We start from the raw sequence: 11676 nt of genomic DNA, 5'->3' as shown, positions 1-11676 counted from the left end.
TCATTTTATCAGAGCCAAGTCAATGCCTTTTTTGCATAAAATGGTTCTCTATATTCTGCACTTTTCAGTTTTCTGTGACTCTACATAGGAAGTAGAAAGGTGCTACATGCCTGTTCACGCACCTGCTTGTACTCAGGGCTGGCTTCTGCCATGGTGACGGTCGGGTCCTTTACCCCCAGAGCTTGTAACCCTTGATAAAATCTTCCTGAGTCCTGTGTCTCTCTTTCTTTTTCTTTTTTTGCTAAGTACAGACGGTACATATGCCAGCACGAAGCCTGGCACACTAACACCTCAAGGTAGGTGTTTTTCCCCCATCACCCTTCTTCCAGCCTTGTGCTTCTTGTCCTGGTATAAGCGCTCTGCTCTGATATGTCCATCATTAGGATGTTCACTTGGACTGTGGGATAACTGCTGATCAAGGACTTTCAGATTTTACATCAGAAGAGCAATCATGCATCTTTTCTTTTTTTTTTTTTCTTTTCTTTCTTGTTTTTACAGGAGTGTTTTCTGTCTCCCACTATCCCCTCACAAAAACATTGCTAAAATGTGAGAACATTTCTGTCCAGTTCAAGCTGTTTCACTGGAGTCAAAGGTTTTTGCTTAAGGTGCAGCAGATATGGCAGATATGTAACATTGGTACACAGGTAATTGTTGCCTAAGGGACAGTGAGGGGTTTGCAGGAAGAGAGGAAAGTCATGAAGTATTTTGAAACTCACGTCTTTACTGCGGATACTCATGATTTTGAGTATTGATGAGCTTGTAGAGGAATTATATATTCACTCCAAGAAGGAAAACAGTAATACTAATGTTTTGAGTAACCTTGATCCTTATGTAACACCTCTGCCAAAAATCTTCTACCCTTTCTGACTACACTAGAAAACCTTTCTAAAATAGAATATTGGATGTTGGAAGCTAGATCTAAAATACATATTTAAGGTTAATTCACATTTGGGTTGAGGATACTGGTCAGATGTTATCTTTCAAAGAAAAAGAGGAGGGAGGAACTAGTTCTGAGAGGTTAAAAAGATTGGGCTACAGGGAATGAATAAATTGGAGGCTGATACAGACTGAAGAGTGATTTGAATCTTTGCTTTATTCCTTCAGCACTGCGGGGAGAGTCAGATAATTGACAATTTCATGGATGGCTTCTATTCTTTGTAATTTTAGCACTTTAATGTCATGTTTATTATTTGCTTATTAAATATAAATATTGTGGCTTGTGGTTGCAGTCAGTATTTTTTTTTCATGGCGTTCTTGGACACATCCAGAGGTTATTTCAGCATGAGGCTTATTATCTACGTTGTTCACCACAGGAAGTCATTTTTAAGGAGAAGGGCCAAAAGTAGTAGATAATAGGAAAGCATCTATGTGAAAGAAATGTTATTTCTCTGCATGCACTATTTCAGGTTTTGTTCTCAACCTTTATATTTAGTGGTATCTATTACATTTCATGAGATGTCTGGCAAATATTTTAATCCAACATATAAAGAGTTCCTCATCATACTGTGCAGAGGCCAGATTCTCAAACTGGGATATTTAAAGTTAAGCTTACAAATCCATATTTAGGCATGAAGCTTGCAATGACCCCATTTTCAGATTTGCTGAAATCAGCCTAAACTTCTCTTTCTAGCTTGAATCACAGCTGCAAGTGTTCAGCTGAGCAATTCCAAAGAGGTCACTTTATTTCGTGCTTCTCTAAGTATATAGAAGACATCTGATAGGTGAAACATTACTATTACAGAGTAGTGCATAGCACCTCTGTCTACATCTAGTTTAATTAATTCTGGGGCCTGAATAGACGACTATCTGAGAGCTTCTGGGAATTTATCTTTTTTTCTGAAATGCCCAGAAATTGATAAAACTGCTTGTGCTGTAGAAGTTCACAAAGATCATTCCTTTTTAACTTATAAAAGTTATAACTGCAACAGTACTGTAGAAAAATAAGCTTCCATTATTGAAGCTGAACCTAATAAATATATATTAAAAACATATGTGTTAATGATATAAAATGGATGGGTAATGCATTATTAATAACATATAGACACTACCAAATAGTGGTGTATTTGCTACTGTTGGTATAGTAGGTATATTTAGCAACTATAAATACTACCAAAATACATTTCCCATTAGAGACATGAAATGATTCACCCATAATATTGGTCAGTTTAGGGTCTATGAATGTCAATATAAAAAAAATTATTCCCTATTTTGATCAAATCCTTCAGAAATGTAAATATTAACCTACAAGTTAATGCAGTAGCTATCCTTAACAGCAGATGCACTAAATATTTTTTACTGTGTTAACTCTAATCTATTCAGTTAGGACTGCAATTGTTAATGAATTACAGGCGTTTCCTAACATTGGTTACAAATGCTTTTGTTATATATATTATTACAGTGGGTAACATATAAAGGGAAAGAATAGCTATGTCACTATTCAGCCAGATTGCACACTCTAATTAGACACTATTCCAGTGCTCTAGCCACTGACTTTCATACGCTACAAAGTCCCAACCAGTATAGACTTTATATTCAATTTTGGGATGTTATTTCGTACACCTTGACATTGATCCACAGTGGGATTCATCCTATCTAAATTTAGATGTCTTTAGTCTGCATATATAGATCTATATTAATCATCCCAGCCTCTACTTTTATAAGGGTTTTGAGCTTTTTATACAGATCTACCATAGAAAATCCCCATTGTAGAAGTGATTGTTTCTTTTCATTGGCCATGAAGCAGTCTATGTGACTAGCTTAAATCATCAGAGTGATCTTACTTCTGATATTTTAGATATGTTTCGTTTTCACTGCAGCAGATTACAGGGCTTTTCTAGATTCCTCCAGGACTTCTGGGGTATCTGGCCTTTATATGACCAGAAATCTCATCAAAATAGTAACATGTACACACTGTGTTTCCATAGCATGTTTAGCACCTGTTTATGTACAGACCAAGTCCCATTCTACTTATCTCTTAACTTTCTTAAATAGTCTAGAAACCTGATTACTGCCATGTTGCTTGATGTAGAGCAGATATCCCAGGTAGAAACCTGATATAGCTGTTATCATGATAAATTCCCTCTAAAACTAAAACTGCAAGGCATTGGACTGGAAGGGACTTTACGGACCATTTAATCTAATCCTCCTTCGAAAGGCATTTATGCAGCAATAGCATATAATTCCTGGAAAGATCTGGCAATAAAAAACAAAATGAGTCAGAGAAACAAAATACAGTATTTGCAGTTTGACAGAAACATCGTCAATCAGTCAGTAACAGCAATGTACAGTAAGAATGGGAGAGGTATTAAACATAGAATACCAGACAAGCCCCACCTCTCTCAGAGGAGGAAATATATGTTCAAATCATTGCTGCTCAAGGCTAAAGTTGTCCCTAAGACAACTGTAACACGATCAGGAATTACTCTGATGTTAACCAGTGGACTTCCATTAAGTACCAATGAACCATCCATACTCCAACATAGGAGGAAAGGAAAGTCCACTAAAAGAACTGAAGGAAAACATAAAATCTAACTCTGTTATCTATTTCCCATAGGAAAGTTGTTTCTCCAGAATACTGCAAGTCCTCTAAATAGCACGATGCTATCTAGGCCTAGTCATTGGCTGGCTCTTTGGTGAAGAATTATCCAAAGAAGTGTACGGCTCTGAAATATTTTTGCAGAAAATTGTGAGAAAAGGTTGAGTAATTACTAGCTATGTATTGTCAATTACTGTAGCACAAATTTCTGGAGTAATGTTGCACATTATGGTGTACTGATGTAAAGCTTGTTATTTATGTTTTCAATTAAACAACAATAAAAAATTGATATACATAGTTTAATGAAAAAATTAGTCTTTAGAAGTTACATGTACCCAACAATCTTTGCGCTTCTAAAGCAGAGACCTCTGTTAACAAGCACTGTATTATGTCTTAGCTGCACCCATATAAGAACTCGTTAGCAAACAGAAAGCCTCTAAAAATCCTCTAATACGACATCTGTTGTAGGCTTTTCAAACAAAATTCAGATAAACCTTTTAACACTTGTGAGTGTATATCTGTGGTCTTCCTTCAGCAAAAATGTATTTACCTCAAAATAATTGGTCTTCCATTGGTGAGAAAACACTTTTAACTTAGATACGTTTTACAGAACAGTTTCTATGATTGTACATATAGCAATATTTTCAAAAAGTTATTTTATTTTTAAGGGGCAGTTCCATGGGCATTCTCACATGTCTGTGAAACAAATATATATATATTTTTTTAAGAGTCTCTGGAAATACAAAGGTCTATCACATTTTTATTAACTTCAAAGGGCTTTGGATCAGGGCAAAGGTGTAAGATGTGTATGCTGAATAACATTTGCATTTATTTTTCTCCAGGCAAAGATATATATTGTTACCGTAAGTGTATGCAACTAAAGGAATTCAAAGAAAAGGCGTTTTGAAGTCAAGTAAAATGTATTCCACTTGCCTACCTCTTTTGAAACTATGAACCGTATCCATTAAGGTAACACTGGAAGCTTTAATCAAGATCAATGTCCTCTGATGTGTGTAGTGAGAAACCATTTGGATACTGAAGAACTAACAATTGAAAAAGATTAATGGAATCGGAAATACTGTGTTGTTACCCTCAGCGTATTGATGGAAACCCAGAAGGTAAACATGAAGGATGACGTTCTGGCTTCACTGACATTAGTAGCAGATTCCCTTTGATTTTACTTAGACAACATTTTGGTCAGTCTGTTTTCTCTGAAGACACTAAGAAAAACTGGCAGAGCCAGAAATTCTTCAGTGCCATCCATGGTTTTAACAGCGAGATCAGTCAGTCTCAGATCTTGACATTTTGTGGAGCAGTTTTCTAAAGATTCCAGATTTCTTTCTTACAGTATAGTATTCATTTTCTACCTCTTGAAACAGAATTATAATAATATTTCTCATGATAATAAGATTTCAAAATAGTCTTTAAAATATTTCAAGAAGAAGGAATAAAGGAGACGGGCTGTGGCATACCTATTTGAAAGACTGGTTACAGGTACAAGTTCTGAGACGTTGATGAAGTTTATGTAGACAGAATAAAAGAAAGAAGCAAAGGGGAATTTGTCACAGAATGATAATAGGGAAGTACTATTCTCTAAAAATGCTAAAAAATGCTGCCTGAATATGTAATTTGTGCGTGTATATATATATACATATATATATATATATATATATATGTAAATCTAAACTAGCATGGTGACTTTTAAAGTAGTTGCGGACAACTCCTGTGAATTCTCTTTATCCTGTTGGTTATGCAGTTTTCATTCAAAATGGTTGTTGGAATACATTTGCTGAGTGTATTTGCTGAGACTTTCAAATCCAGATAGGAATTGCAGTTCTATACTTTCTCAATGTTACTCTATTAAGGGCACAGCTAAAAAAGATAAGCTTACATTTGATTTAGGTAACTGATTCATCCAGTGCTAAGGCACAATCTTAACTAGAGCAGCACTCTTTGAGTGGAATGCCACCATGAAACCCATGCATTCAAATTTCCAGTTGGTGGGTTGTTTTGGAGGAGTGTACATTTTGATTTGATTTGGCACAATCTATGTAAAGCAATAAAAAGTCGTGCCTCTTTCCCTTGCCTTTTTTATGTATTGATTGCATCAAACTGCAGATATACCAAAGTGTTACGTTATTGCTGCAGAAGTAATATACTTTAAGCTGTAAATGCAGCTTTTAAGAAAAATATCTTCCTTCTTCCAGTAACACTTCTGTCATTATAGCACGCAAAATGCAAGTTTATATTTTTTAAGTTGATCAGACTAGCTGGAGAAAGAATAATATGGCTTTCCATTTTATTTGATAAGTAATAGAGGGTGAATTTTCCTTAGGCCTAGAATTTTACCTGTGGGAAAAAAAGTAAAAATCCCATTATTAGCTTTAATTAGGCTATTTAGGTCTGTAGTTCTCACATACAAGGTTCATAGGAATCCAGAAGTAAGCACAGATACTGTTTCTGCACAATTCTGGAATTGTTTTCTTTTTTGTTTATATTTTTTCTTTCTATATATCCTGTACACAAATTGGTAAGGCTATAATTTTTAATATAGTATTTACTGTTGTTATGATGTAAAGCCAAGAAAAAATATACCCAAATTAAACCACTGTTGGAGAGTAACATTAGGAAAATAAGGTAGTGGAATAATTTAAATAGAGCAAAATAAAGAAGAAAAAAATCTGCACCTATTTCTTAAAATTTACAAATCCTAACAAGAAACAAAATTTATAAGAAACATATATATGAGTGTATATTAACATATATGGAATGCATATTGTCTTTGGCAATTTAAATTTAAAGGCATCCTATTTGTGATGTGATTAGAGCAAAGACAGCCTTCTTCAAATGGCTATTTGCATAGGAGATATCAAATTGTTTTAATTAAATTAGGGTTAATTAATGTGTCTGCAGACTGGTGTGTGAACTCTCTCCTGCTATTTTTATGTTTATTATGTTGGTCTGCCAAATTTTACGCTTGTGTAAGCAATGGATGCAGTCATACTTCCCGTGAAATAGAACAATGCTTTATTGCTCAAGCTTCTTTCCTGTGATCACTGCACATCTGTAACATGTCGACAATTAAACTGCTAAAGTATGTGCTAGAAAAATTTTGAAAATAAGGAAATAATTCCAGGTATTTTCTCCCAGAGGTATGTTCTATAATTAATATAACTAATTTCTAAATCAAGAGGATGTAGGTAAGTGGGGTTGTCTATGAAATTCTACAATGTTACTTTAAGTTTTAAGGAAACAGAGGTAGAAATAACACAGAAAGTCAAATTCATCTATAGAGGATTTAATTTTGTCCTCACTGCATCACTGTGTGGTTCACCCTAAATAAAATATCTGACGTAAGATGCATCTTGTATAGATGTTCAGAATCAGAACATATTCAATAAGCAACCCATACCTGAAACACGTTTCTGAATTTACGTTTGTTGCTTACTAGCTGTCTTGCATTTGATATCTAGGGATTACTAGTGGGAGTTGAGGACTGAGAATGTTAACATAAACACTGATTTCAGCTGTAATGAAGTATGGATAAGTCGAGCCAGATCTTAGCATTCCTTCCTCTCCTCTAATTCAGCTACCATATTTTGCAGCCATTTTCTCCAGCAGATGCATGTTTTGATAGTAATGACACGAGAAACACTTTTTATAGTTACTTTAATTTTGATGGCTTTGCGAGAGTTTATGGTCTGACTCCTGAAACAATTAGTTCAGAGCAGATAGAGGAGTGACTAATACATCCTACTATCTGTGAATTTCTTCTAGATATGCTACTTGCTGTTTTATTGGAAATGTGGGACTACTTTATCCTGAGAGAGAACTTGTGAAAAGGGAAATGGAATAATGATTTGTCCTCCTTCAGGGATGGTTGATTAACCTTCAGAACTTGCAAAGCAGGAGCTAGCTGAGCTTTGCGCCAGCTTTCCATTTGCTGTATTTTCATTACATATGACATTTAGATTTGTTACAGCCTATTAGCTTACAGCTGTGGGCTGATAAGAAGGAATTTCATCAAAATATAAACCTCAAAAATAAAAATCTGAAAATCCGAAATGACAAGATTGTCGCAGTAACTTTACGTTAATTACAGCCGTGGCAAAGGCAACTCATTTTGAAGCAGTGAAATGAAATCAATGGTGAGTGCCCAGTGGTACTGCTCGACATTATAGAAATTACAAAAATGATCTTCCTTTCTCATTATAATTTTCAAAGCTCTGCTTCTTTTCTTAAATTGCTGTCAAGTATATTCTAAATGAGGTAAGAATGAAAATTTGTCTTCTCAGTGTACTTTGCAGTCCTGGCTGTCTGCAGCAGAACATGACCAGAACTGCTCAGACATAACACTCTGGACAAAAAGTGGCAATGGATTAGAGCTACATTAATTTATTGAGTTCATTTTATGTTTCTGCACCTTTGATAGAGAAATTCAAAGTAGAGTGTTGCTATGCTTATCAATGATTGCCTGAAAATACTATTGATCACAAGGTTTTGAAAAGCTGGGGGATTTGTTATTTCTGAATGAATGCACATGTGCATAGCAAATTCATAAATAATTTAAATTTATTATTAGCTATTTTCATCCATTAATTTATTTTTCAAGTTGTCATCATCTTTCTACTGACTCTGGGCAGCAAAAACTCAGCCAATGCCAGCTAGTTCCATTCCTGCTATATCCTCTTGTTGAAGCTACTGTTCCTGAATCAGCCCTTGTACTTAGTAATAGGCATAGAGTTATATCCAAAATGGCATCAGCTAATCGCTGTAAAATTTAAGAGGATTCTCTGACTCTTTCTCTTGTAAGAAAACTCCTCTGTTTCCTAAATCAGTGGATTTGTTTCCTGTCTAATCTTGCTGCAGTATCTCATAGACATTTATGCCTCACTAAAGCTGGTGCCTTTTCATCATAAATTGAAAAAAAAAAAAAAGATAAGAGGATTTTTATTTGTTATTTTATTTTAAAATTATTTCCTGACTATTTCCCTTCATGGTTTCTCTCTGTCAGCTGACAAACTGTTCAATAAAATTGACTTAAAAGCGTTTTGGACCAAAATCCTACGAAGCAAATTTGAGAGTTGAATGCTTTCTCACTGGCAGCACTCTACTGCTACTTCAAATCAAAATGGAGCCTGAATGTCAGGTCAAGTACACTGCTGATAAGAATGATCTTTGCCTTCTGTGACACAAGTGGAGTATCTAAAATGCAAAGGTCCCAGTCACTTTACACCCAAGAGATCAGATATAAACTTTATTTTCATATCCGCCATTCTAGATCCCAGAGCAGGAATAACTGCTCTGACTTTGAGAGGGTGCTTTTAGGGTTGGTAGGTAAATTCTGCATCCCTCTAATTTTCTAAACTGAGCTAAATTGTAGCCCCGCATAGAACATTGCACTAATCTAGTCTGAAGTGAAAAATGCGTGGATCATGGTAGTGATTAAAATTGAAAAATGTATTATGCATCATATATGTGTGTGTTATGGTAAGCTGCACATAATTTTATCTCCCTTTCAGTCTGTTATCAAACAGATAAATGTGGACAGCATTTGCTGGGCTTGCAGAGATAAGGTGAAGTATCATGATGACAGTAGAAAGCTAAAAACAGATAATCAGATTTACTATATGGTGCTGATAAATTCTGCTGTTGACCATAAACTGTCCTGGGTTTGGAAGTAATTTTGGAAAGATCATCAATGAATGCCAAACTATCACATCAGTACATTTTGGTGTTTTGCTAATATGCTAAACACTTCTTTAGTTATAGGATGAATTTTTGTACTTTGGTGATACAGCCAAAAAACAGGAGGGGAGGGATTGGTTTTTCTGGCTGTTTCCTATTGTCTGCTGTGTATAGGGACAATATCAAGAGACAGTGTTAACTAATGGAATTTGGAATATAGCCAAGTCCAGGCAATAGATTTGTTATCTGTGAGAAAATACGTACAAAAAACCTTACTTCAGCTAATTTAGCAAGAATGTGGAGTCCCCTATGATCTTCCCCAAAAGCGCATGCATCTGTGGGCTTGAGACCTGATGAATGTATCCCACCCTGCAACTCATTTGTGCTTAAATGTTCTACAGCAGCAAAAGCACTTTCATGTCTTAAAAACCAGTTCTTTATTACATATCTCAGCATATATCATGTCAGCCTTTTTTGGCAATGGCAGAAAGCCACTGGGAAGACAAGCCAGCTGGATTGTCTCAGTATAACGTGTAGCAAGATGTAATGAAAAATGCAAGCAGTCGGAAAATAGCCAGACTTTCAAATAGCATGGTTCTAAGAACAAGTGATTCCAGCTGTAACAATTCAGATAATGTGAATATGTATAACTTGGTTGGAAATAAACTGTGCTTTATGCTGCTCCTTAACTTATACTCAGCCATGCAGGGGAAACAAATAAAGCAAGACACATTCTTGAGCACTTATTAACTCCTGAGAACCTTATTTGAGGCATGTTTCTAGATCTAGCTTCTACATGACTTACACAAGTTTATGTAAGCAAAAGTATAGAACTCACGTTGCTTGAAAGGTAGCTCAGTTCCTTACAGCTTCTTCTTTTTGTGTTAAAACTCTTGAGTACGCACCATCCCATCAGGTGATGCATTTGGGTGGCAGACTGGTGCTGTTGAAGCTAATATGAATTCTTTATTGACTTTGCTAAGCTATCACGATCTTTGACTAAATGCAAGTCCAGTTTTAAATTACATGTCTCAGAAGTATGCCAAGTTATAGCCCTCAGAAAGTGAGGGTCAGAACTGATTTAATTAATCAAAAAACCCCCTAATTTATTTAAATAAGGTTGTGCACAAGAACTTTTGAAGTTCTGCTCTGATCCATTACATTGACCCTCTTGCACTGTGATTTTGGCCCTTTCAGTGCTTTCTATTTTTATCATCTATTGTATTGTATGATAACAATATGATTATTCTGACTTATTTATGTAACATTTATGTATCTTCAGCTTCATGAATCTCTGGTACTTGTTCTTCAGAGTCGACTGTATGCTAAACCTCACTATCAATACCTGTTCAGTACTGTTCACTATTACCTATGACCATACAGGGTAAGAAAAGTTGACCCTTTCTCTGAAACTGTAAGTAGACTACCAGACTGTCTTGATTAAGTAATCTAAAAAGTGAACTATACAAAGTTTGCAGTTCTGAAAGTACTCTTGAAATAGCAATTCAAAATAATGCTTTATTACCTACTTACAGCTGTTTTACCAGCCTGATTCAAAAATTAGAGCAGCTGAATTAGGCTGAAATAGAAACTGAAGACAATTATATTGTCTATCTATAAAAGTGTTCTGCAACTCCAAAGCAGTGTTGATGGAAACTAGAGTTAGAGGGTTTTTTTTCAGAGAAAATACTCACTGTTGCTCTGTTGCTGATAGTTTAAATAGTTCTAGATGAAACAAAAAAATATTTTGCCCCAAAATATGTAACTTGTCCAAATACTGATGATCGATTAAACAGATTAAAAAACCATTTTGAAAGGACTTACAAACAGGGTTTTAAAGCAAGAAAGGATACTCTTGAGTTATAAAGTACTACAGGGGATTGAAAACAAAAGAAGAAGCTTGTAAGACTAAGAATACTGGAGGTATCACAAAAGAGTATTGTGATGACCTTTCCTGCCAAACCATTTTTTTTAATATTCTCTTTTTCTTCTAGTTAAGAAGAGAAATGGCAAAAGAGGTTGTAGATGATATTTCAGTCTCTTAAATAGAAGAACATTTGGAAGATACTTAATCATTGTTTGCACAGAAGATACTATAGTTTCTTACACAATAGGGCACATCTCTATAAATCTATATCATTTTTTTATTTCCTTGCTTGAAGTGAGATGGTAGGTGTTCAGGTCAGCTCTTTAGAAAATGTTCAAGCTCTACAGGGTGCATTGGCATTTAGAAGTCATATATAACATGAAGTAGGGTGCTTGAGTTTTCTTGACTGGTTTTGTTTTGTTTTGTGTTAAGTTGAGATTAAGTTAAAGTTAAGGACCTATTGTGTTTCCTTTACATTAATCTTAAATAGTCAGTGTTTCAAGTTATTCTATGTAAGATAACTTTAAGATGGAGTGCTAAAACACAAGAAATTGCAAAACTTAAGATTCTGTGATATTCTGGGAGT

Source organism: Rhea pennata, chromosome 1 (genome assembly GCF_028389875.1).
Source record: "Rhea pennata isolate bPtePen1 chromosome 1, bPtePen1.pri, whole genome shotgun sequence".
NCBI classification, from domain to species: Eukaryota; Metazoa; Chordata; class Aves; order Rheiformes; family Rheidae; genus Rhea; species Rhea pennata.
Note: the sequence above shows the minus strand (reverse complement) of the source record.